The sequence below is a fragment of the Sus scrofa genome, chromosome 13 (assembly GCF_054392235.1).
Source record: "Sus scrofa isolate SSC_HxYL_T2T_F1_AM1 chromosome 13, Sscrofa_HxYL_maternal_Yorkshire_Landrace_v2.0, whole genome shotgun sequence".
Taxonomy (NCBI): Eukaryota; Metazoa; Chordata; class Mammalia; order Artiodactyla; family Suidae; genus Sus; species Sus scrofa.
In genome coordinates, this window is record NC_139395.1 from 51,952,947 (window position 1) to 51,980,347 (window position 27,401).

A 27,401-nucleotide genomic window follows, 5' to 3' on the forward strand; every position below is an offset into this window, starting at 1 on the left:
ATGCTCCAGGTCACAGAGTTAGAGAGGCACGCTGGGATTGGAAGCCAGCAGTGGGACTCCCCAGCCAGCCTCAGTCATTGTCCCATCCAGGAAGTTCTTACCGGGAAGTCATTTGAAGAACACAGTTTCTGACGGCAGTTTTGCTAAGAGATACTGATCTGTTAATTATTTTCCCTGGATCTTTGTTTTCTCTTTTTACGTACTCTTGTCCTCAACCAAAATGTCATTGAAACCATGGTTTTCCTGTGCTAGTTTCAGATTTTCTAAAATGCATGAGACTAAATGCACATTAAAACAAATGCAAAAATAAAATAAAATAAAAAATATTAATCTGTGTACCACCTACCATTAACTTTTATGCTCTCTCAGAGGTAAGAATATTTTCCACCATTGCTGCTCAGACGTATCGCTTTATGAAGGAGGTGGAAGGAGGTCAGATCATACTCAGCACTTCCGAGTGGGGAAGAAAGAGGGAGGACTAGGACCTGGACTCAAGGATTCTGCTCCAGACCTTTACTTGCACCACAAGCCTTCCTCCTCTGCCTCATCCATGCTCCCTAGTATGCCGAGGATGCAGCCCCAGCCAGAGGCTTCAGAAAGCTTTAAGGTACAGCTGATCCTGTCTTTATTTAAAATGTTGGTATCTGGGGAGTTACCATCGTAGCTCAGAGGTTAACAAACCCGACTAGCATCCATGAGGATGCGGTTGGTGCCTGGCCTTGCTCAGTGGGTTAAGGATCCCTCATTGCCGTGAGCTGTGGTGTACGTCACAGATGTGGCTCGGATCCCACGCTGCTGTGGCTATGGTATAGGCTGGTGGCTACAGCTCCAACTGGACCCCTATTCTGGGAACCTCCATATGCCGCAGGATCAGCCCTAAAATGACAAAAATAAATAAATTTTGAAGGAAAAATAAAATGTTGGTATTTTGTTCATCATGGATATTGTTGCATTAATCTTGATTCTTCAATGAATATGGCATTAAAATGTTTTGATCACTGAGTAATGTTTTAATATATATTTGTTTTTATACCCATATCATCAAAAACATGATTTTTAATATTTTTTAACAGAAAAATATGAAGCTGATTACTTTCTACCTCAATCCAATCCACCCCTGCTTCTCCCTTAGGACCTGGGACCCCATGAGAGAACAAAACTGTACCAGTGAGCCCCGCAGTGGTTCAGAGCCACTTGGCCCTTCAACTATAAAACATGAATACATTTTAAAAGCTTTACCTTGGCACATACTGAGAAACTCCATAATATATATATATTTTAAATTTCCATTTATTTACTGATACATATAACTTCTCTTGCAAATCTCCTTTGCTTTTCTCTCTGGGGCACTTTATCTTCCAACCTTTTATCCATGATAAAGTATCCATTCTAATCAAACTAAGTAGCCTAAGCATTTTTGGTTACTACTGTATTTTTTTTTTTTTTTAAGGGGAGAGGAGCATCCAGCAAACCAGATGTAACTGTCTCCAGTTTCATTTCTTAATGTACCAGTTGCAGGTTCCTTAAAGATCCTCGGGGGTAAATCACCAACAAGAATTAGCACATCACCAGTCCAGCTTCCTCTTCCTAGCAGGTCTGTTTCAAGTTAAAGTGCACGACAGACTCAAATTTCAAAGGCATATTGCCCCTAAATTAGCCAATCAGCTCCAAACACAGCTGGAAACAAGAGCAGGGGATAATGTTTTTCAATCAGGAACAACCTTTGAAAGTTTAATTATAAATGGTAACCGTTTATTTCAAGCTAAATGAAATTTGCCACTTCTCTGTAAGCAATACACACTGGATGTCACCCCAGCCCAATCTCTATCTCTTACTGCCTCCAACAGGGGGAGTGAAAATTATGTAGATCCCCGTTCTCTAACTTCTTTTCTGTTACTCCATTATTCTTTGAAGGGAATGGAAAATGCTTGCTATACTGTTGTTCGAAGGAATCAATTTTCTGAGCAGCTCTTTTACAGAGAAATCGGTCTGGGTTGACCTGATAGGGCAGGTTAGAATCTGTATCCTTAGAACTGGCAATCCCGTTATCCATCACTGAGGACTATTTTCCAGGTCAGGGGAAGGAAGGGGTGGTCAGTTTGAGTTCGGTCTCAGGTGTCAGGTCTGGAAAGAAAAAAAGTTGTTATCTGTTCCTGTCGAGGAGACCATGACCTCCATCTCAGGGCTTCATGCTCTGGAGATAACTGCAGTGAGTCCTTCACAAGACAAGCCTACGGCATCTTCTGCGTGGGCACCTTGCAAACGTCCTCACCCGTGTGACCCCCATGGCCCCAACTTACATGTCACTCCTCCTCAGGAAGGAAGATACAGTGGGCAGGTTTGGACCTGCCTTCCCAGAGCATCACTGCTCTTTGGAATCTCCTTCTCCCCTGCTTCATACAAGTGCTCCTCCCCTTAGCCCCAGAGAGCGAGGGATGATGACTGGCCAGCCTGAGTCAAGAGCCACTCCTCAGGTGGACGTCTAATCAAGTGACATTGAAAGTGTGGCATGTCCATTGATTTGCAGGATTCTCGTGTTCCTTGGAATCAAGCCTGGAAATGGAAATCTGGTGTAGTCTCATGTTGTGAGGCAATGCAGCCCAGCCTTTGAAAACAGATAGACCTGCCATGTAAGTAGCTGAATGACCTCATGTAAACTGCTTAAATACTCTGAGCCTCCATAGTCCTATATGTAAATCAGAGACAATATCTTTCCTGCAAGGTTTTTAATAAGATAAATTACTGATTACAGAGTTCCCGTCATGGCTCAGTGGTTAACAAATCCTACTAGGAACCATGAGGTTGTGGGTTCGATCCCTGGCCTCGCTCAGTGGGTTAAGGATCCAGCATTGCTGTGAGCTGTGGTGTACGCCAGCGGCTACAGCTCTGATTGGACCCCTAGCCTGAGAACCTCCATATTCTGCAGGATAGGCCCTAGAAAAGGCCAAAAAAAGACAAAAAAAAAAAAAAAAAGACAATTACTGATTACAAAGTTCTGGAAATACCATAGATACTAAAAACATAACAAACCTGTGTAGGCACATACCAAATTATCAAGCCTCATCAGCCAGTGGTGATAAAATGGGGTCATATTTGTGTTTAACTCCCAAATGACCATGATCCTGACTCCAGGTGACAGAACCCCTGGAGGCCAGTTTTGTCCCTTCAAAACACTCAGAAATACTTTCCAAGTTTCCTTAATTACTGTCTCCCATGTGTTCACAAAATGGTCTGAGACTGTCTTCCTGGAGGCATCCTCTATCAGGTGGTTTTCCTGTTCTTTATTGTCACTGCAGTTGTGTTCCTGATTATTAAGTCACCAGAGTCCAGGCCAGAGATGCTGCCTTCTGTCCCCTCTGTGATCGCTCCCTTGGGGTGACCCGGTAGCACTGGGTCCTGGAGGCAGCAAGGAAAAAGGACTCTCCTCAACTACCTAGGCCTCCAGTTCATTCCTTATTTCCCAAAACAGCTCGGCAAACTTCTCAGAATCAGCAGCATTCAGAAATGATCCCATCTTCATTAATCCACACCTTCCAGAAAACACAGTCTGCCGAATGTGAGTTAACTGTTCCAACAATGAGACAGAAACGTTTTTGGAGCTGATGGCCACTTCTCTCCACATCCACTAACACTCCTACTCCATCCCCAAAATTTCAGAGGCCTGAGAGCTCAGTTTCAGCCTGGTCACACATGGAATCTGAGTCAACTGTTCATTAATCAAAACAAACTAACCCCTGGCGTAGAGCCTGCCCACAGCCAGTGACCATATGCTTGAAGGATAAAGGACAGATAACATATGGATTTGCAGAGGTCAAGGGCCTCCAAGAAAGGATGTGAATATGATTTGTTGGAGAGTGTTTACATTAGTTTCTTCTCCCTCTTTCTTACCCATGCCCTGTGATATTTAAGGTTTTCTAACAATAAGGAAAAATTATAGCAAGGTCAAGGTACAGCATTATTACAACTTATATCTCAGTTTGGATTTATAGGACATGTAGATATTGGGTCAATAAATAATTTGTGTGTATTGACTTATCATCAATATATAATATGTATTAGTATGTTATATACTAATATGTATAAAGAAGGTATATATATTTTATGTTTTATATAGATGTATTCCTTACTATAATTAAATATCAAACTTTAGACAAATTTAAATAATTAAGCCTCTTTCAATGAAGTGAGGTCCAAGGTAGGTGATTTGGAGAACCTATTTAACTTTTACAAATGAAACACTGATTACAAATAGTAACATATGAACATATCAAAACTCTTATATTGATTTTCCTAGAGTTTCAGAGCTAATTTTATTTGCATGTACCCCAAATGTCATGCTATGGTTGAGAAAATCTGGGAGTTCCCATCTTGGTGCAGCAGAAACAAATCCAACTAGGAACCATGAGGTGGCAGGTTCCATCCCTGGCCTCGCTCAATGAGTTAAGGATCCGGTGTCGCTGTGGCTGTGGTGTAGGCTGGCAGCTAGAGCTCCGATTAGACTCCTAGCCAGGGAACTTCCATATGCCGCGGGCGCAGCCCTAAAAGCCCCACTAGAACTCACAGCCAATTGTTTTCATGCCATGAATGCTATGTGATCATACATGTAAAGGCTGGAAACTCAGGGATGCCAATGACCCATAAATGGCCCATTGCCTCAGAGCAAGATTTCAATAAAAAACCTGCATGAAACGAGGCTCACACTTTAAAAATAAAAGGAGTTTGAGAGGGTTCCCTGTGTGGCTCAGCAGTAACCAACCCGACTAATATCCTGGGCGCAGACACACCTCAGATATCTCGTTGCTGTGGCTGTGGTGTAGGCTGATAGCTGCAGCTCTGATTCAACCCCTAGCCTGAGTACCTCCATGTGCCATGGCTGTGGTCCTAAAAAGAAAAAAAAAAAGAAAAAAAAAGAGTTTAAAACAATCAAAAAGTGGTATGAGGTCCATGACTTCATGACAAGGTTAACTCCAGGAGGCAGGCCGACTATGGATTCAAGGAAGATTCAACACGTTTTTCGCAGCCCACTTTCCAGTCACCAATGGTTGTTCTGTATAAATGTTCCTGAAGATTCTCCTTTCCAATGATGAATCTCAGACAACAACATTTCACCAAACCAGTTTTTAATGGGTCATTACTATTTTTTGCATTTTCTCTTAATGTTACTGGTCTTTCATTTCCTTGGTTGGTTAAAGTGGTATTTCTTCTCTATTTCTTGTATTTCATCTCTGTTGAGGATGGTATGACTCCTTCACCATTTCAAATTGATGAAATTGGATGTGTCTATTTCCTTAATTCCCTTAGTTTAAATGGGTTAGACTGAGTCATTACAGGCAGTTAGTCTCATCCAGACTGCCCTCCAGTGTAAATGACTAAGGGAATAAGGATCTGAGAACTGAGTCAGGAGGCCTAACTAGGCCTTTTGAATGGGGGAGGGCAAAAATGCCTGGAAAGCATAGTGAAGAAAATACAGCTAGCCTGGGTGAAACCAGATGTCTTCACCAACCAGTTTACTTCAGGTAAATTACTTAGTAAAACAAAGCCAAATACAATTTTAGTTAAATTCTGTTTGATGAGAAATGGCTGTTGTTGCATTTGTTGTTGTTTTTATTTATCTTTTAATTTTTACTTTTTTTTTTTTAATTTTTACAGCTGCACCTGAGGCATATGGAAGTTCCTGGGCACTAGGAGTCATCTCGGAGCTACAGCTGCTGGCCTGTACCACAGCCATGGCAATGCCAGATCCTTAACTCACTGAGCAGGGTCAGGGATCAAACTTGCATCCTCATGGACACTGTGTCCGGTTTTTAACCCTCTGAGCCACAATGAGAACACCTGCATTTGTTGTTGTTTTCAGATTTTTATTTGGAAATGATTGTAGATTCATGGGTAGTTACAAGAAATAATCCGAAGAGGTCCCTTCTACCCTTTGCCCAGTCTCCCCCAAGGGTAACATCTTACAAAATTATAGTGCAAGGTCACAACCAGGGCACTGACTTTGATATAGTCAAGATGTAGAACATGTACATCACTGCAAAGATCACTTCTGTTGCCCTTTTCTAGATACACCCAAGTTTTTGCTATCATCTATGCCTTAATCTCTGGCAACTGCTAATCCTTTATCCATTTCTCTAATTTTGTCATTTTATGAATTTTATATAAATGAAGTCACACAATATACCACCCGTTGAGATTGGCTTTTTTCATTTAGCATAATTCTCGAGATTCATTCAAATTGTAGTATATGTCAATAGTTCATTCCTGTTATTGCTGAATAGTATCCCTCAGTATAGAGATTCCACCATTTGTTTAATCCACTGGGACATCTGGGTCATGGTATTCCTTTAACTATTGTACAACTTGCTTGATACTAATAAGCCGTTTTGAGAATACTTACTGGAATCCAGGAGTTGTTCCAAACAATTTATACTTATTTTCTTACTTATTCTCATAATGAATTTTATTAGCCAGTATAATGTGTGATTAAACTATAAAGGAACATTAAAGAGAAGATATTTTCTCCCATGGACTTAGATGAGTCTAAAGGGAAATATTGTGTAATTCAAAATTAATAAAATCCTTTAGTTGCAGTTTCTTATAGGCGTGATATAAAATTGGAATTGAGAGACACTAAAGTAGGTGACAGGAGACTAGACACTTGTAAAAGGAAAGTATATAAATATTTATAACTTGAAGCATTGTTTAAAAAAATAAATTAAAGTATGAGGCTTAAGAAGTTTGGAGCAGGAGTTCCTGCCACAACTCAGTAGATTAAGAATCTGATTGCAGGAGTTCCTGTGTGGCTCAGCAGGTTAAGAACCCAATGTTGTCTGTGAGGATGTGGGTTTGATCCCTGGCCTTGCTCAGTGGGTTAAGGATCCTGCATTCCCGCGAACTGTAGCATATGTCACAGCTGCAGTTCTGATTTGATCCCTGGCCCAGGAATTTATCTGTGCCATAGGTGTGGCCAAAAATTAAAAGAAAAAAATCTGATTGCACCAGTTCAGGTTGCTGCAGAGGTGCAGGTTTGATCCCTAGCCTGGTGCAGTGGGTTAAAATATCCAGTAATCCTACAGCTGTGGCTTTGATCCAGTCCTTGGCCTGGGAACTTCCATATGCCATGGGTGTGGCCATTAAAAAAAAAGAAAGAAAAGGGGAAAAAAAGAAATATCAGTATATTTCTAAGGCTCAATATCAGACAATGTTCTCTAACTTCTATATAATAAAATTTAAAATTAATAAAACTGAGTTAGCTTAATATAAAAATCAATGTGTTTATAAACTAAGGAAAAATATAAAAATCTTGAGTACCAACAGTGGGTCTGTCTATCTGGGTAATAACTTGGGGAAACTAGAAAACAAAAGGGAAAATTCTACAGTTTAAAGACAATGAACGTAATACATGTCATCATTTGCCAGATGTTGTGAACTTGGTTTCTAGAATGCAATTTATAGCTATGAATACATTCTGAAAATAAAGAAGATTGAAAAATAAATAAGCTAAATGATCATCTAAAGATGGGAGAAAAAGGACAACAGAGTAAATTCAAAGAAACAAGAAAGATGGCGATATAAAAAGAAATGGCAGATGTAAAAAGTTTTACCAGTGAGGTAAGGAGTACACAATTCCTAACTTCGATGCTTTGTCTCAGAAAGTTGATAATGAGGGCAGTCTGAGTGGCTCATTTCATGAGGCTAGTACAATTTTAATAGCTAAACCAAATGAAAAGCATTCAAGACATGGAGTTTCCGTCCTGGTACAGCAGGAACCATGAGGTTGCAGGTTCGATCCCTGGCCTCACTCAGTGGGTTAAGGATCCGGTGTTGCCGTAAGCTGTGGTGTAGGTTGAAGATGTGGCTTGGATCCCATGTTGCTGCAGCTGTGATGTAGGCTGGCAGCTGTAGCTCCAGTTCGACCCCTAGGCTGGGAACTTCCATATGCCACAGATGCAGCCTTAAAAAAAAGCAAAAGACAAAAAGAAAAAAAAAAAGTTCAAAATGAAAAATACATAATTCAATTTAACTTCTGAACTTAGTTTTAAAAATCTTAAATATTACCTAGTTATTTCCAAGAGGATATTACAATTATTCAAAGATGGCTGAACATAAAAACTAGCAATATAATTCGCCTTTAACAATAGGATAACAGACTCAGGGTCACAATAGAATTAGCTAAAGCAGGTGAAAAAAATCAATATCCACCTCTAAAAGAGAACATTCTTAGAAAACTAGAAGTAATCTAATAAAATTTATCACCCCAAATCCATTGAAAATAACATTTTCATGAACAAATTTTATAAGCATTTTTTTTAAGATCAGTAACAACTGCTATTCCAAGTATTTGGGAAAGCAAAAAGATGATAAAAATAAATAACAAAAATATTGGGGAATTGGAAAAGACAAGACAAAATATTCATTAACAGTAATACACGAGAATCAGGAGAAAGCCACTAGAATTTGTAGAGAATGCAGCAAGTTGCCAGAAACAAGATTAAGTTGTAAAAGCCAGTGGTAGGCACGTACTAAAGAAAATTCCTAATGGGATGTATGATAAGAAAATAAGAAAATTTACAACAGTAACTAAAACTCTGAATTTAGTTAATAGTTAATTTAATTACAATTGCACAGGACCTTTGTGGAAAATGTTTAAATTTTATTCTGAGACGGGAAAAATGATCTGCATCAGTATTCTGCCTAAGGTTTGGGTCAATTTAACATTGAAATGATGTCAGTCAGTATACCCTGAATTAAGCTGAAAATAAATGCAATTCCAATAAAAAAATCAGGCATGATTTTTTTTTTCTGAACATGTGTTCTAAAATATATACAGCTGAATAAAAGTTCAAGATGGCAAAAAATATTATGAGATAGAAGGGTAGGGAGATTCTTCTTGCCTGATATTAAGACATATATCAAAAAAGCAGTAGTAATTAAGACAGTAGGCAATAAAATAGGAGCAGGACAGTAGACCAAGGTGGCGAATTCAAGCACCCCATTGACTCCTGATGCCTCTGAGACCTGGCATATCACAGAAAAAGCATCACAGAACAGTGGGGAATAGGACTGATTATTCAGTAACTAGCATGGCAAAAATTTCCCCACTCTACAGAAATTTTAAATTAAATCATTACAAATAAGCTTTATGTAGAGTAAGAACTAAACTGAAAGTTAAAAGTATAGACTTAATGAAGGAAGTATAGACAAAATCTTTACAACTTTGGAATAGGAGAAGCATCCTAATCTAGACTTCAACACATAAACCCTAAAGAGATAAATTGATGGCTTTGGTATCAAAATCAAAGATTTCCCATCAAAATTACACCAGAGACAAAGTTGTCAGGCAGAGGTCAGACTTACTCTTGACCCTGTAATGTCATCAGTTAAACAATGCGACTGTTAACAGAGCAGTTACTGTGTATCAGGCACTGTTCTGAGTACTCTATAAACATTGCATCTTTCATTCTTCTGGAGTACTCATTACCTACCCCCACTTTACAGATGAGGACACTAGGTTAATAAACTTGTCAAAAGTCACATTACTGGTAAAGGATGAAGCTGCAGTTTGAACCCTGATAACTGGCTCAATCCAAAATCTGTCCCCTTAATTGTGGTTACACAGCTTTTCAGGATATGCCTTGTTGATACCAAGGGAAGCAGGACAGAGAAAAGAAGAGTCAAGGATGTCCAGTACTGCAAGGATGGTAAGGAGACCATTGGATGTGACACTCCAGTGAGTTCTAAAAGTACTGTTTCAGGTGGGGGCTCACTGGCTTGTGGAGAAGTGACCAGCCAGCAAGACAGCTCAATCTATTTTTTTTTTTTTTTGTCTTTTCTAGGGCCACACCCGCGCGGCATATGGAGGTTCCCAGGCTAGGGGTCCAATAGGAGCTACAGCTGCTGGCCTACACCACAGCCACAGCACCATGGGATCCTTAACCCACTGAGCAATGCCAGGAATTGAATCCACATCCTCATGGTTCCTAGTCGGATTCATTAACCACTGAGTCATGACAGGAACTCCAAGACAGTTCAATCTTTTAAACTACAACTCTAGAAAGTTTGAGAAAGACTCATCCTTTCTTTTAATCCCAGAAACTTTAGTGTTGTGTGGTTTGCATTTTAGGAATATATTTTAAAAACTTCTTTGGATAATGCTGCCGATTATGAAAAACATGACAGCTATAAAATTCACGATCCTTACCCTCCAGAACAGACTCTCCACAAATTCAGGGTGTCTGGCAAGTTATAGCTAAAGCCTTATAAACAAATTGGTTTTCAAACCAGCATCTCCAACTAATATTTTCCACAACACGCAACCCCATTCTTGTTTGCAGTAAAACATTGGAATGAAACCATACTCTGTTTGTTCTCCAGCTCACATTATGACCCGCTATAAAATGAATTAATATTCATAAATCTTTTTTACTGCACTAATCCTGATGTTTTAAAGTGGTGATTACCACCTGACATGGGGCAGACCAACGACTCAAGGAATCTTCAGACAGCATAAGATCCTATTCCCACACGGGTGTTTGAAGAGGAAAGCAAAGCAAAAGGTTCACATGTTAAATTTGGGCATAAACACGAACATTTTGAGAAGATTTTCCATAAGGACTCCAGATACTTTGGGGGAAAAATGTCCTGGACATTTTTTCTGGAGTGTCTGGGAACAAGAGCAAGGGTGTTGGGCATGGGTTATGTAACATGGAATATGCCATGTGGACGACCTTTTTAAAATTTTCCAGATGAGATCTATAGTTTGAAAAAGCTTAGAAACATCTTCTGTGATACTCATGCTTTCTGTAATTCAAGTTTCTTCAGGCTCTGACAACTGAGCAGTGGATTAGCTCCATATCTGAAGCTACTGAGAAAGCCCACAGGCTTCATCAGGCTACCTGAGGAGAGGCAAAACTTAGAGCTGCCCAACAGGAAACTCCAAACATACTGGAAACCAAGAACGCCACGATGGTACATACAACTGAACAGAGAAACTGGGAAGAGAAGTAGATGCTTTTGGTTTTATTTTTAAGTAGAAGAATAAAGAAGCAGGATACTATTGAGAATCCTTATTCTCCATTTGGGGCCTAAGTTTTCAAGAGTAGGGAAGGAAAGAGGAGAGATGCACTCATTCACTAAGTAGTTTCTACCATGCCGAGAGCACCAGGCAAGGCCCTGGGAATTTGATGGTGAGCAAAAGCAGAACTTAAGATTCAGTAGGGAAGATGGCCAATAATGGGATGAAGGAAAGTACAATTATGAGCAGAGATCAATGATTTTAAGTGACGTAACAGAGCCCCAAGAGGGTAACCAAAGAAGCTAACCAGGTCTTGAGTCACAGAGATACTCGATAATTTGAAATTGATCACCAGGGGAAGGGAAGCAGTGCCCGAGCTCCCTTCCAGACAGATACAAGAAGGGCCATTCTCCCCAACAGCATGTGAGGGTGTGTCTGGGCTGCCTCCATGGTGGGGCTTCATCTGTCCACCTGCTCTGCTGGTCAAGGGCCCCTAAAGGTGTTAAGTCTCTTCTACCACTAGGGCCACAGAGGGTGTTCTCAGGAGCTCCCTGACCAACTACACCATGTCAGAGGAGCCCCAGGGCAGAATGTGAAGGCAGCACTGTCAGGTACACCCGGGTCAGGTGGCTGTCACAGCAGCACCTGGGGGTGTCAGGCAGGGAACAGAGGGATTCCAGAACACCTCCTCTTACTATCTAGTGCAATCCATACCTCCTAGTAGGAAACCACATGTGTTGAGCATACTGTGTGCCCGGTACTGGGCTAAACACTTTCCATGCATCCATTTACCCATACCTGGCCACATCTGACTGGGCAGGTACTGGTATTATTCCCATTTTACATTTGTGGAAGCTGAGGTCCAGGGTGGGGAGATGACTCGCCCCTGGTGTGTGGCCTTGCAGGGACAAGGATGTCTCAGCCCACTGTTCCCAGCTCCTGCTCTTACCACCACTGGAGGCTGCTCCGTAGAGCAGCCGGCCTCACAAGCCATGGCAGCCTTCCACAGGCTGGGCAGGCCCCAGCTCCAGGCCTGGTTCTTATTCGGGGAACCTGGCCAGAAATCCAGCCAGGGACCGGATGGCGTCTTGTAATTTCTTGTATCCCCCAAGCTGCCTAGCACTAAATAAATACTCGCTGACTGATTGACTCATTCTGGCCTTGCTTCCAAGTTTCCCTGGGCCCCTTCTCTAGGCAGCCGGCCCCCTCCCTGGCCTTTCAGACTCCCCCATTTCTACTAGCTCCTGAAGCCTGAATTTGGAAGTGGAGGGAGCGTTGTGTTTTCAGAGATACGAGCTGGTAACAGAAGGGGCTTAGCAGCGAGGGTGGGGGGCATTGAAGCCTTGAGAGGAAAAGGTGAAAAGGTCGTAGGGAGGGGATGGGAGGGGATGGGAGGGGTCTTTAAACTCCTTGTCCCAGGAGCCCCAAAGCAACTTGAAATCAAGAAAAATGTGTACCGACCACTCTGAGGGGATATTCCTGGGAGACCACAGAATTGAATAGATAAGGACCCAGGCTCCAGACTAGGCTCAGGTTCAAATTCTAACTGCAGTTATTACCCTACCTCTCTGTGCCTCAGGACTTTCAGCTATAAGCTGTGATAATAATAATAACAACAACCTTAGGGCTATTGCTGGGTGAAAATGAATTCATACAGTGCCAGCCTAGTGGTAAGTGCTCCATGAGCATTGATTGTCATGGGCTGTTTTTATGCAGCCTTTTTTATAACCCTGCAAGCTCAATTTGCCCCTATTTTTCTACTGATGTGCAGACAAGGCTCAGGGAAGGCAAACACTGTGCAAAAGTACTAGAGTTAAAATTCAAATACAGGTCACATTAACTCTGGAGCCCATGTGCTTCTTCTGCATCAGTGTTTACACATTTCAGTTGTTTATCTATTGGTTATTATTCCAGTATTTATGAGAATTATCTATCTACCAGAAAGGTTTTTGGTTTTTTTAATTGGGGTATAGTTGCTTTACAATGTTGTATTAGCTTCAGATTTACAGCGGAGTGACTCGGTTACACATATACATATGTCCATTATTTCCCTCCCTCCCCGCCATATAGGTTATTACAGAACATTGACTAGTTATAGAGTCAATGAGCTATAGAGCAGGTCCTTGTTAGTTATCTTTTTTATATACAGTAATGTATATGTATTAATCCCATTCTTCCAATTTACCCTCCTCCCCAGGGTTCCCCCTTTGGTAATCGTAAGTTTGATGTCGAAATCTGGGAGTTTGTTTCTGTTTTATAAATAAGTTCTTTTGTGTCATTTTTATTAGCTTCCACATATAAGTGATATCATATGATGTTTGCCTTTCACTGTCTGACTTCACTTAATATGATAATCTCTAGGTCCATCCATGTTGCTGCAAATGGCATTATTTCATTCTTCTTTATGATTGAGTGATATTTCATTATATATATATATATATATATATATATATATATCACATCATCTTTATCCATTCCTCTGTTGATGGGCATTTAGGTTGCTTCCATGTCTTGGCTGTTATAAATAGTGCTGCAGTGAACATTGGGGTGCATGTATCTTTTCAAATGATGGTTTTCTCTGGGTAGATGTCCAGGAGTGGGATTGCTGGGTCATACGGTAGTTATATTTTTAGTTTTTCAAGGAACCTCCATAATTTTCTCCATGGTAGTTGTACCAATTTACATTCTCACCAACAGTGTAGGAAGGTTCCTTTTTCTCCACACTCTCTCCAGCATTTATTGTTTGTAGACTTTTTGATGATAGCCATTTTGATGGTACCTCATTGTAGTTTTGATTTGCATTTCCCTAATAATTAGTGAAACATCTTTTCATGTGCTTTTTGGCCGTCTGTCTGTCTTCTCTGGAGAAATGTCTGTTTAGATCTTCTGACCATTTTTTCATTGGATTGTCTTTTTTTGATATAAAGCTACATGAGTTGTTTGTATATTTTGGAGTTTAATTCATTGTTGGTTGCTTCATTTGCAAAGATTTTCTCCCATTCTGTGGGTTGTCTTTTTTTTTTTTTTTTTTTTTATGGTTTCCTTTGCTGTGCAGAAGCTTTTAAGTTTGATTAGGTCCCATTTGTTTATTTTTGTTTTTATTTTCATTACTCTAGGAGGTGGATCAAAAGATATTGCAACAATTTATGTCAGAGAGTGTTCTGTCTATGTTTTCCTCTAGGAGTTTTATAGTCTAAGAGAAAGTTTCTTGAAAGGAAAAAGAATTGAGCATTGAGCAAGAGAGAAGTTCAGCTTTCCTAATTGAATGGAACGACACAGTCTGGCTCAGGCCTCAGTTACAAGCAGCTCAAATATCAGGTTTTTAAAAACCTGTTCAGATGTTCCAGGGTAGTCATTTCATAAACCTGCAGGACTTGGTACTGGTTTTTAAAATCTCATTCATAACAGTAAAATTGTTATGAAATTCTATCAACATATAATCTTTGAATTCTAGATTTAGCTAAGAGGTGTGTCATGTCTGAGTCAAAAGTTGCCTGGGTAAACCACCTGCCCCATTCCCTAGAAGGCAGCTGACCTGAGAAATTGCATCTTGGCAATAAGAGGAACATATTATGGTGGTGGCTCAAAATGTACAGTCATGAGAAGTGTGCTAGTACTTCTACCTATAGTAATATTACTACCACATACCTGTTCCTTTTTCTACTTACTCATACTCAAGGAACACTCACTATTTTCTGAATGTGTTACTTTATCTTTAAAATAATCCTTTCAAGTAAGGAATTATTTTCCCTTTACAGATCAGGAAACCAAGGCACAGAGAAGCATAGTAACTTTCCAGTGACCGCTAGTCATGGGGTGTGAGTCCCCCCAAGAAATCTGACTGAATTTTCTGTGCTCTCAGCCACTACTTTCAACTTTCTTGCTCATCCAGAGCATGAAAATGGATCTCTTTGTAGTCCCTACCAGCAGATTGGGGGTGATGCACAGGAAGAGTGTTGGAGGGAACAGGGTTTATAAAACTTGAGCAAGAAAGGACAATATACTTAAGGGAATAATATCAGATTCAATTCTGTTCCTATCACGTGCTTGAGACTTTCATTTATGCAAACCTGTGTGATCTTTATAAAATCCAGAAAAATGAGAATTTTCAATGTTGTTGAAAGTGGAAACTGAACCTTGGCAAGGTTGAATGGCTTGGCCCAAACCAGTCATTTATGCATATGATGTAGCCAGAACTAGGCTTCTTGATCTCTGGTTTCAGGGGTAGTTCCATTCTACCAGAACTGCTTTTGAGGCTATATTTATTTATTATACCTGTTTGGAAATGTAGGTTTTATTATTGTTATTCTCGTGTGATGAAGCAAACAGATCAGGAGACAACTGCCATTGAAAAGATCATCTGTTACAGTTCCCAAGAGAAGAGAACATGCCATTCCATGTAGGGCCACATAAGAAAGCAACAGGGTAAGGCAGAAGGCAGAGAGCAAGAGGGGAAAATGTGGGCAAAAAGCTTTCTTGGTGTTTCCTTAGGAAGGAATGGGTCAAGCAGGGTAAGGAAGCTAAATGCATTTTGGATTGTCTAGTTTGAATAATTTTGGTAAGCTCTGGGGCACTGGGGTTGTCCTTAGTTGTCTGGTACCTGGCCCTGAGGTGATTAGGGCAGGAGGATAGTGGCCTCTGTGTGAGAAGTGGTTGAGATATATAGGCTTCATATTTGTTGGTTTGCATATAAAGGTGCACTCTCTGATGAGATGTAAATAAAAAGACATGCCTGATACACCACTCTAGAAGAGAATAGACTTAAGGCTATCCTTCTAAGAAGAAACTGAGCAAACAGGACATAATTAGAATGGATGGATGGATGGATGGATGATCAAATGGACCAGGAGATATGTAATATTTATTCTTGCTGATGTCCGTTGTTCTAGCCTAATACATGTGGTCGTTTCAGGGGGAAACATCCCTATTTCATGATCAAGGATAAAGCATAGTCACAGAGCAGCATTCATGCAACCCCTGGGTAGATATTTCTTTCAGTTTTTTCAAAATGAAGACCCTGCTAAACGACGTGAAGGGAGATTGTAGGAGCACAGCTAGCCATCTGGGCTTTCACATTAGCTGTTATTCCCCATAACTCTGCCACTGAGACATCAGAGCATGGCCAGTCACAAACATGAAGACAGCTCCCTTCCAAAATTAATCAGAAACTTTTGACTGGGCTGTCTGCATCAAATCGGAAAGAAGAATAAGGATGCAAAGTTAGCAAACCAAAGCTAGAGAATAAAAATCTCTGAATGGGCACTTTCATTGGTTTGTTGGCAAGAAACACATTCAAGGAAACCAGCTTGATTCTCAATTCCCTTTTTCACAAATTAAAAATAACTTCTTCTGATACTTAAACACATGGGTCCCAAATGGCCAGGATAATTCATTAGCTCAGATGGAGAAAGCATTTTTCTCCATCAGTTAAGTTGGACTCATCTCACTATGACCCCCGCGTTCATAATGACACTGGAAAGAATGCTGTGTTCCAGCCCAGTCCAGCTGAATTCAGAGTGTAACTCGCTACAACTGGTGATTTTCCTTGTGGGATATTTCTCTAGAAACTCATCCCCAAGACTAGCTATTAATTGAAGAAGGTTTATTTATCCTATAGGTTTGATAATCAATCATTGGATTTCAGCACTTGTTTTGTGGGATTCCATTTCATCACTTGCTACAGTATATATTATTATTCATTATAGAAGTTTGTTAACGGTGTATTTATTTGAGTGACTCTCCCTCTAAATAAAGGGGCCTTATAAAGTTTTTTTAAAAAAATAAAGGTTTATTTTTACATCAGCTCTTTGCTTTCCTATGCTAAGCCTCAGTTCAAGGCTCTGAGCAGCATGCAAACTGAATTCCTGCATTTCAGGTCAGGATGGGGCTGTTGGAAGGGTGATAAAAGCAGCTGCACAGCCCCTTCAGCAGATTTGAGTTTTTTTCAGCCCTGTCAGTCACTTTCCCTTTGAGAAGGGAACAAGACGGCTGGTAGAGATTAGGAATGGTAATGTAAAAGTTTCTACCTACTGCATAAAATTCTTTCAAATTAATGCAAGCATTAAATTGTCAATGATTTTTCACATAAAGCAGATATTAAACTGTGCATGCCCGCTGGTGTTGGTATAAATTTTTGTCAACATTTTTGGCACACAGGGTCTGAGCCTGGGGGTCAAGAAATGTTTTTAACCAAATTTTGTTGTTTCAGTTGCTTTTTTTACACTCGTGTGTTGTAACTCAAACATAGATTCTTTTCCCAAAAATGAAATTTGGCAGGCCATTAGTCCGTAATGTGGTCTAATGCCTGTGGGTATTTTTTAAACATGTAAATGGCCAAGATATTTAGGCTTTTGAGGTTGAAAAACTGTGCACGCACTCTTAACAACTTCTTTTTCAGCTGTATTTAGTATGCATATTTATTGCACATGTGTCTTATGTAGCACACCGATTAGACTGGAGATTACTTGGGAAAATATACAAACACCTCTTCACAGGGGGGAATGTCTCCTCTTTTTACTGAGTTGTAAGAGGCAAACCGGGGTCCTGAGGGCTTACTACTAGAGTGAAGAGTCCCAACCATTCCCCCTCATCCAGGGGACTAGAAGACACTGAATATGGTACCATCCCCAGACCTGTAACAAGCTCCACAGCAGAATAATATCCAAAGGAAGAGGTGAGCATCCCTATCTCATGGTTCTAAATCCTGTCTCCGGCCTCTTTGCCCTAACCTGTACCAATGCCCTATGGACACGAATCCCAGGCTCTTCCCAGCACTGAAGACGCCACAGACAGAATCCAAAGCAAATACTCTGAGCATAAAGAAAACACATTGTAGCCTAATCCACTGTCCAGATCATTGAAAACTAACAGTTATTACCTCATTTGAAAGTAATTTTTAACAATTAGTTTAGGAAAGTATTTCATAATTTTTTGCTAGCCTTACACAAACTAAAATTTTTTCATGTAATCAATTAAATCTGGCAGCATAGCATCAGGCACTCATTAGGCTGGACTGCTTGAAATTCATGTACAATTTCTTCCTTATGCTGATCCACAGGAGCTTTTAAACGTGCGCTGGGATGCTGGCAACATCTCCCAAACATCTCAGACACATTGTCTCTCTGAACCTGAACTTTTTTAATGGTGGTTAAACATGTTGTCTGCTTTAGTTTCCTGTCTATCTTCATCATGGGCTAGCACCTGTTTCCAATAAATTATCCACAGCGCTGTATCAGCAACACCTTGGCAACAGCTGCCACCCTTAAAAGCGGAGTGCCCTTGAGGACAATACACCTGTGAACACATAGCGTGTTTATTTAGCTGAAAGCCAAAACTCTAAGTTACATAAAGCAATTATCTAAAGCCTAATGTATGCCCATTATTAACACAAAATAACCCTGTTCTTAAAAACCAATAAAAATCTATTTAAAGGATTTTTCCAAATCCCACTGAAATTTGTACTCAACTAGAGCCCTGGTCTTCGCCTGGGACTTAAAATTCTAATGGCGGGCAAGGGAGAGGTTTGTGTGTGAGTTATAATATAATATTCTTAGCTAATGCCTGGAATGGGGGCTGGAGCATGCATGGGTGGTGCAGCCAAAGCTTTCGACTGTTGAGCAAGGACATGCTTATTTAAAATAATCTTTGTTACAAGTCACTTATAAAAGAAATTTACTGTGGTCTAGAGGTTGGAAAAAGGAATGGATTGTTTCAGTTTGTATTCAAATGTAGAAATAGTTCATCCCAGGATACCTTTCTTTATGTGTTCAATGCACCTTTACTGATGGTTCATTACCTAATAGCATGACCCTTAGGTAATGGGGTTAGCGATATACTGGTAATGAAAATGGAACCAGCATCAGGTAAAGAACTGCAAACTTCCATCTTGCCACAAAAAATATGTTAAAAATGAAAATTCCAGTCAATTACAGTGACTACTGCACAGAGTTCCATTTCTAGAGCAGTTGACATGAGGTCCTTTCAAGAAATGGCATCACATGTTACATATATACTTGAGCCACAAATAAGAATGGAGAATAGGTATTGTCTTTCCCATCTTGAAGTCTCATGAAATCTGAGTGATTTTTTTTTTTGTCTTTTTGTCTTTTCTAGGGCCGTACCCACGGCATATGGAGGTTCCCAGGCTAGGGGTCTAATAGGAGCTCTAGCTGCTGGCCTATGCCACAGCCACAGCAACATAAGATCTGAGCTGCGTCTACAAACTGCACCACAGCTTACTGCAATGCGGGATCCCCAACCCACTGAGCAAGGCCAGGGATCGAACCTGCAACCTCATGGTTCCTAGTCGGATTCGTTAACCACTGAGCCACAACGGGCACTCCCTGAGTGACTTTTTGCTTAGAGTTTGTAATATGTTAATCCCTATCTGATACTTCCTGTTGACATTTAACTGATGGACCTACAGTCACTTAGGTACAAATGTGTTTTAGCACTTCTGTCTGGCCGAATGCAAATGCTGTTGGAAGTAACTGCTGATGAGTATTACAGCTTCCAGCTTGGTCCATGTCAATGTCACTGTTGGTTCACATTCACTCACACATGAGTGAGCGCCTGAAGCCTGAGAATTGGACTTTGGAAAAAAGTTTAGAAACAGCAGGCCTATGTCTTATGACAAAGTCCACAACACACCAGGCCAGTTATGATTTCCTTAAACCGGCCATGTGAGTGACGATGAGTTAGACTGCCTTCAACGGAGGAGACACTTAAGAACGTGGCATATTATGGCCATAACTGCTTTATTCTTCTCTTTGCAAGTTCCTGCTGCTTTCATTTACATTGCAACTGTTTTCTAGGCACTTATTCCAGACTACAAGCTGGGGATACCAAGATGCATTAGACAGATGGTTGTTCCTTTTTGTTGGATTACAAAGACCTCCCCGTGTGTTTGAAACATCTGTGATGAGAGACCAAGGTTCTAACTGTGATTCTGTCACGACTGGTAGAGTTGGTCTGGAGCAAGCCACTTACCCCTTTCAGCCAGTTTCCTCCCTGTAAAACATGGAAAACAATTCCTGTCACATCTATATCAGAGAAGTGACATGGAACGCAAATAAACAACTGATGCAACTATATCCTGCAAATTTCAAGCTCTGAGTCCTTTTGGGGGCCCTTTGGTTCTTCAGCTTGACTAGCCCTGAAGTCATTTCTTTAGGTGACTTATTGTTCTGAGTTTGAAGACTCAATGTTAAACCCACAAAATGCAGCCACAGCAGTGGTTTCATTATCAAAACTCCAACAAGCATTCCAGCCAGACTAATTCCCTACTGGATTCACTTAATGTGTAAGGAGATCTTTCAGCCAGACTTCACTGTGGGAAAAAAAAAAAAAAAAAAGAAGAAGAAAGATAGAAAGAAAGAAAAAAAGTATAAAGGAAAATTAGGAGAAATGTGTTTTCCTTTTCTAACCAGTCTAGCATTATGCTAATTTAAGGCTCTCTTTATAAAGATATAGGACTTCCTCCTTTGATTTATTTTCATGATTAGGGGCCCTCACAAACAGCTGCATGTAAATGTGAGAGGCACCCTGTTTGCATTTCAAGCCAGAAGAACCCTGGAAATGGATTTTTAAAAGGAGAGCTCATTCCTATCCCCTGGAGAATTTATCTTTATTAAAGGTAAGCAAACTTAGAGCATGCTTTGCTAATTTACCATGTGTACGGGAAATGTCATGAGTACAAGTTTGTACAGAAGATAAGGTTTGCTATGTTTTAATGTCTTAAATAAACTGGGTTTTGAATATTGAAAGGGTAATTCAAAAAACATTTAAAAATCCTATTGGTTTCTCTGCCTGCTTGTCAGATTTCCCATTGGTGATGAAACCCTGCCAAGTATAGATTTAGTACTGGTCATGAAACCAGACCTGGGCTTGTGGTTACTTGATAATAACTGTGATAATAAATTCATCCATTAATTTCTTTCCTGTTTCCCTACATGGGTAACATTAAACCAAGATGTTATGGTATTGGAGGGAGAAAATCATTTTCATTCACACACACACACACACACACACACACACACAGACTTTGAAACTCTATTAAGCAGCTAATTCCCAAAGACTACAGGTGTCCTTCCTATGTCATGTTGGATGGATAATGCAAAAATTGGAAATGAGATGCCCTGTGACCTGAGACTGTCAAAGGCTATTAGACACAGTGACAGGCTCCATGGAGATGGACAAGTGCATCAAAACTGGATTTGTAAAAGAAATAATAAATATAGTAGCCTACATGTGGTTAACCAGGCAAAACTTGCCCTTGTCTTCAAACTGTCCCAGTTTGAAATGGAGCCAGGACTAGCAAGTGAACTATTGCTATTATTTTGTTTTGTTTTCTTGTGGGTTGTGAGGGTACGTTAGGCTAGACCCACACACAAGGGAAAAAATGGGATCTTTATAACATACTCTTTTTGCCTCAGAGGATGTATGCAATATATGTACCTTCTGGGGACTTTCCTTCATAAACAGATGGGCTCATAAGCACCATTTTATCAGATTTAAGGTTAGGCTTCAGATTTAATCCTGTCTTATACTTGGCAATGGGAAGAGTCTGACTTTCTGCTTCCATGCCTTGAAACAGATCAATGAATCAACAGTGATTTGTTTCCCCTCCTTTTCTTTCCATCTTTACCTTGAAAGCCAGGTAAAGGATGAAAAGGGGCCAGAGTGAATTTCAGGTACTGTCCTTTTGTGTGAGGGTGACTTACGGTAACCCCCCGGGCTTGAGGTTCTGAATGCCTCTTTGCTCTAAACAAAGCAGAAAGGACAAACAACAGAATGATCTCAGAGTGTAAAACTATGCTTGCTTGTGGGATTTGATATAAGCTCATTTTGAACTGCCAGTTCATTGTTTAAAAATGCATACCTGCACAGAACCAGTTGTGGTCAAGAAGTTGATTAGCAAAAGAATGTCCTTCAGTTCCTGGAAATCCTACATAAAGAACTACCACAATTTTTGTTAAGAATGAGATTCCCTGCGAGTGACCAAAACGGAGTTGAACATTCTGCTTTAGCAAAGAGAAGGTTTGGAGGAGAGGTAATTGGAGGATAAGAAAACCATCTAGGAAGAAACCTAGAAAAATAGGGATTCTGAGAGAAACGTGTCTCTCAAGCAGAATTTAGAAAGAGATGAGAATACCTAAGATTAAGAGGATCCTTACAATTTCAGTGCTGAAGAGAAAGGGGATCCCTGATACTGGGTGCTTATGAGGCAGGGGAGTCAGGTGATCATTACAGGCATAAACTGAAAGCACATTTCCTGGCATTTCCACTTCCTACCTGTGTGTCTGGGGGCACGTTACTCAACCTCTCTACACCCTGTTTTCTACACCTCCATTTCTAGGTAAAGTACCTATTTCAAGGGGGTTGAATGAGGATTAAATGAAATAATGTATTTTAAGTTGACAGAGTGCTTGGCATAGTGTTTGGAATATTATAAATGCTCTATAAATGATAACTTTGATGGGTTAACAAATTAGAATTTAAGCCTTTATCACTGCAGTAGAAATAGGCATGACTGGGACTGAGAAAGAGAGCCAGGGAGGGGAGTATACAATGGACAAAATCTCCTGGCCCCACATACAGTACCTGATACATAAGAGGTACTCAATCATTTTCTCTCGAGGCATGAATTGTGTAGGTCAGGTGTTTCAGTATATTGAGTTGGGGCTGAGCTTTACCCGTAAGTTGTTTTTTTGACTGTTTCTGAAATACCCAGTAGAAATTGTAAGGTTATCCCACTGGTCTTGTTATAATACCAAGAAGCACAGATAAACAGGCATCCTGGAACACAGAATATGATCAAGCCAGTTCTAGATTGTCACTATGTACTCATCCTCACCATGTACCCTGACCTATGATCTTGCCTAAAACTCCTGCAGGAATTGCTCTTGTTTGGCCTGTTTATGTCAGACCCCCTTAGTGTGAGGATAATTTCAGTAGCACTAATGAAAGTTGTAACACAGGGCTGTGCAGCTGGCTTCTTTGCCAGACTCCATATGGACATTCTGGGGAGTGGCAAGTTCAAGGGAAAGATGCAGAGACATGATCAGCAAACAAGCAAGATGCCACTGTACTCTCTCCACTTTGTGCCTTGCTCCTGGAGTGGCACAGAAAGCTGGAGGCATAACAAGGGATACATGCCATTCAATAGCATAAGGAGGGGAAGAAAAGAAGAAAGGGACAGGAAGGAGAAGGAAGGGAAACTCACCTCTACAAAGTCAGGCTCAAATACCACATGCTCAAAGAGTTGTGCTATAATCAGATAAGCAATAATCATGTAGTTCGTTGTCATTTTATACCATGAAGTGTCATAAAGATGGACTGGATAATGAGACAGGATAAAGGAATTTGGGAATAGAAGCTGTTCTCCCTGATCATGAGCCCCTGTTCTGGATCTAAAATATGCAGAGCTCCATCAGAGTGGAAAAGGAGCAATCCCAAACCCCTCCAGGGGGTAGGAAGGTGCTAGGACATACAAAATGGGATGTCCACTCAAAGGGACTTGTCTAGGCTCTGCTTCTTGGGATAAGGTTTGGAGTAGATCCTAGATGACCTTCAAGGAATATCTGGATTTTTGACATGTAGACTTGGGTCTGGTCAAGGTCATTGTAGATTCCAGTTATAGTTATGATGTGGATTTAATTTGCATCTCTAAGCTCACTTGCTAATTCCATTTTCTCCAAATCCACAGAATTGATAATTAAGGGGAGTTTATATTTTTTAGTATCATTTGCATGCTAGGCACTGTGCTAGAAGCATCTCATTTAATTCTTCAGTAGCACTGGGAAGTAGATAATATTTCTATTTTACACATGAGGAAACTGAGATTTAGAGAGGGTCTTGCTGAGAGTTGTGCAGCTAGGGAGTGGTGGAGCTAGGATTATGAACTGGTTCTGCCTGCTCTTTCCTCCATAAAAGAGAGACTCAAACTGGCTAGGGGAGGGTGTCAAAAATGAAGTTGTGAGAATTATTTTAAAAAAATGTGATACTATCATGTGGATGTATTATAATTAAGCACTGAAAATATTTTCCAATTATATTGGAAACTTTTCCTTATTGGAAGTGTGCTTTTTCTGCATGAACTTCGAAAATGTGTACATTCTATGATGTAGAAATTTTACTTTGTGTCTCAGTATTTATTGTACAAAAATTTTTACGAATGAGAACAAGGGAGTATGCCCAAGGTTGTTCACTGAAGCATTCCTATAAGAGTAAAAGCAAAGCTAAATCAAACCAAACAAACAAAACCCCTAAAGGCCTGTTGATGAGAGAATTGAGAGGAGAAATTTTTCAAAACAATAAGAAAAATTTCTTAGATCTGCACAATGAGTTTTCAGATTGAAAGTTTTCAACAACATGAATACAAAATGACTCACACAAGGTATAGTATCCTGAAGTTTCAAAAATCCCTAAGCCCGTGGGCAGAATAATGAGTCATGTTTAAAGGATCAGGGATCAGAATGGTATTGGTCTTCTAAACCAGCATGGGAGGATTAAGTATCAGTTTAGCTGGTGTGCATGGCCATGTTGGGAGAAGGTTAAAAACTTCTCTTAGAGAGTCTGGAATTATTGCTAGGTAGATAGAAAACCAAAGATAAGGAAAGGCGAGGCAACCATCAATTCCAAGAAAAACAAAGAGTTCTATAGAAAAAATCATGTAATCATGGTACACCATATATGCTATCAATGAACAGCACTTATCATAATGATAAATGTATTTAATCACACATAAATGTGTCACTGTATTGGAAATTTGGAGAGAAGAGAAATATATTCATGTAATGGGATGAATGGCGAAGGAGAACTAAGTCTTCATCTTTCTAGAAAGCCAGTGGATGATACCTAAAACTAGAAAGAAAGCATTATATTTATATTATTTAGAATAACAGAAGAAATGATTTTTTCTGGAAGTGGGATTCAGGGATGAGATTGGGAGCTGCAGAAGACTGCTGCTTTTATCTTAAAGCCTCAGGGAGCTATTTTACTTTTTAAAATATATGCATCTATTACTTCGAATGTTAGAATGTTAAACTAAAATGAAAGCTATTGCATGCTTACTGGAAACATTTGGAATGTAAAAATGTAAACAAGATGACTCATAACTTATTACCCAGATAGACCCACTGTTGGTACTCAAAAGTAAGATTTGCTAGTCTGATTTTCTCTCTGCTGAAACACACTTTCATGGGCTCAGACAACATTTGAGTTTTATAGGCTTCTGTTAGCCATACAGCTAATTCCTTCTTCCTCTTTCTCCCTCTTCCCCTCCCCTTCTTCTGCCTCACTAGCCTTGAGGAATTAAGAGACCATGTTGGGGAACCCCCTGTGGCAAGGACCTGTGGGCAGCCTCTTGGAGCTGATGATATCCTTGACAGACAGCCAGCAAAAAGCCCTCAGTCCTAGTGGAAGAAGGAATTGAATTCTGCTAACAACTTAAACGAGCTTAGAAGTGAGTCCTTACCCCTTCATGTCCCAGGTGAGACCACAGCCGCAGCCAAAATGCTGAAGTCTTTTGAGACTAATGAGAAGATCCAGCTAAGCCATGCCTGAACTCCTGACATATAGAAACTGTGAGATAGTAAATGTTTGTTGTTTTGAACCATTAAGTTTGTGGAAGTACAATCACATAACAATAGAAAACTAACATTTATTCCATTGGAGAAATTAAAAAATTAAGGCACATTTTTGGGAGTAGAACATGTATAAGGATATATAAAATTGGAATTCCCAGCATCATATTGCTCATGCTGGGGATGAAGTTCAAGGTAAGCCATGCATTAGCCACAGTAGAACAGCTCTGACCTTTCTGAACCAGAATCCTTTTGTTTTCACTCTATGGAAGTGCTGACATGTTAGCTGTTTTTGCATGTGTGAAAGGATCTTATGCAGAGGGCTCATGTCTTAGAACATGCACATGGTGTTTGTACAGCAAAAATAATGTTGGTTTGCAGGACCTACATATAGTAGGATTTTACTAGAGCGGAGAGGCCTTGGAAAAACCTCCCAACCCAGCAAGCTTGTGTTTTCTTTTCAAAGAAATACCAACCAAGCTTAATTTAAATCAATAGAGAAGGTAACGGTGAAAAAAAAGGGGAAAGAATTACATAAGCACAAGATAACATAAAAGAAAGTGGCAGACAGCATATGTGAACCTGAGGGAGTGAAAATTCAATGAAAATGTAGGTGGAACTAATTGTTTCTCAGAAATGTGGCTGATTTACCTCCCTATTAGAAGGAGGCCCTAGCTGAGTGCCTTTTAATTGAAAGGAAAGAATGTACCTTGCACACGTCACAGCCTCTTGCTTACTAAAGGTTCCTGTTCTCTTTCCAGCACCTGTGGCAAGAATTGGGATATGCTGAATTGGAAGAGGAAGGGAAAAACGCAAAAATATTAGCAAAATACTTTAAAGGAAAAGCTATAAGAGAAGATGGAAACAACTTACAATGATCCAAAAGGGAGACATTAAGGCAAGTGGAAATGTTAATGTAGGCTAAAAAGCCTTTTGTCTGGGAAGAAAATGAAAAATTCCCCTAAAGGGTAATTCAGAAGCAATAATGAGCATAGTAAGAGTCGAATACACACCTATTGAATTAAACAACAAGAATATTGAAAATGATTAGTTAGCATATGGAGTCTTCACTGTGCCAAACTTTTATTCATTCAGCAAATATTAGCATGCACTAACTCTTTTATAGTTCACTTAAATCCTATGAGGTAAATAATATTGTTACTCTCCATTTTATGGAAAAGGGGACTGGAAAAGTTATGGAACTTGCCCAGGTCGCGTGGCTAGAAAGTAAAAGATCTGGGTGTTGAATTCATGACTCTCTGATCCCAATTTTCTCACCTTAAATCGCAAGTGCTGTGGTGGTAATAGAAAGGAAACCCAGGTTAAGAAATACCCACATGCAGATGGGAGGAAAGACAATGAGTTTTTCCTGGAGTTTTAGAATCACAGTGATTGCAGAAAATGCCATGGAGGGATGAGGCACAAAGATAGAGCATGAGATGTGCTCTCAGAATAAAACAGTCGGGGAGTTCCCCCTGTGGCTCAGTGGAAACAAATCCGACTAGGAACCGTAAGGTTGCAGGTTCAATCCCTGGCCTCACTCAGTGGGTTAAGGATCTGGCGTTGCTGTGAGCTGTGGTGAAGGTTGCAGACGTGGCTCAGATCTTTCAGATCTTACATTGCTGTGGCTGTGGTGTAGGCCAGCAGCAACAGTTCCGATCAGACCCCTAGCCTGGGAACCTCTGTGTGGTGCAGGTGCGGCTCTAAAAAGACAAAAAAGACAAAACAAAATAAGTAAATAAAAGAATAAAACAGTAAGACCTGTGGACGAGGGATCCCCTGTTCTTTGATTTTAAAACCCCTCT

At 40.1% G+C, this 27,401-nt stretch overlaps 1 protein-coding gene across 20 annotated transcripts in view; it reads left to right on the plus strand.

Annotated features, from left to right (window-relative positions):
- The window catches only part of CACNA2D3 (calcium voltage-gated channel auxiliary subunit alpha2delta 3), a 924,345-nt gene extending 897,952 nt beyond the window's left edge, over window positions 1-26,393 (plus strand). For 9 of the 20 annotated variants that reach the window (XR_014823270.1, XR_014823274.1, XR_014823285.1 and 6 more), the window contains 3 exons: window positions 370-607; window positions 2,528-2,630; window positions 19,825-20,086. The gene's annotated coding sequence lies outside the window, so the exon portion shown is untranslated. Of the gene's footprint in view, window positions 1-369; window positions 608-1,450; window positions 1,595-2,527; window positions 2,974-19,824; window positions 20,087-25,314; window positions 25,503-26,357 lie in introns of those variants that run through there. The other 11 variants (XR_014823271.1, XR_014823280.1, XR_014823287.1 and 8 more) reach the window with 6 other exon arrangements.
- Window positions 26,394-27,401: the final 1,008 nt, after the last annotated feature.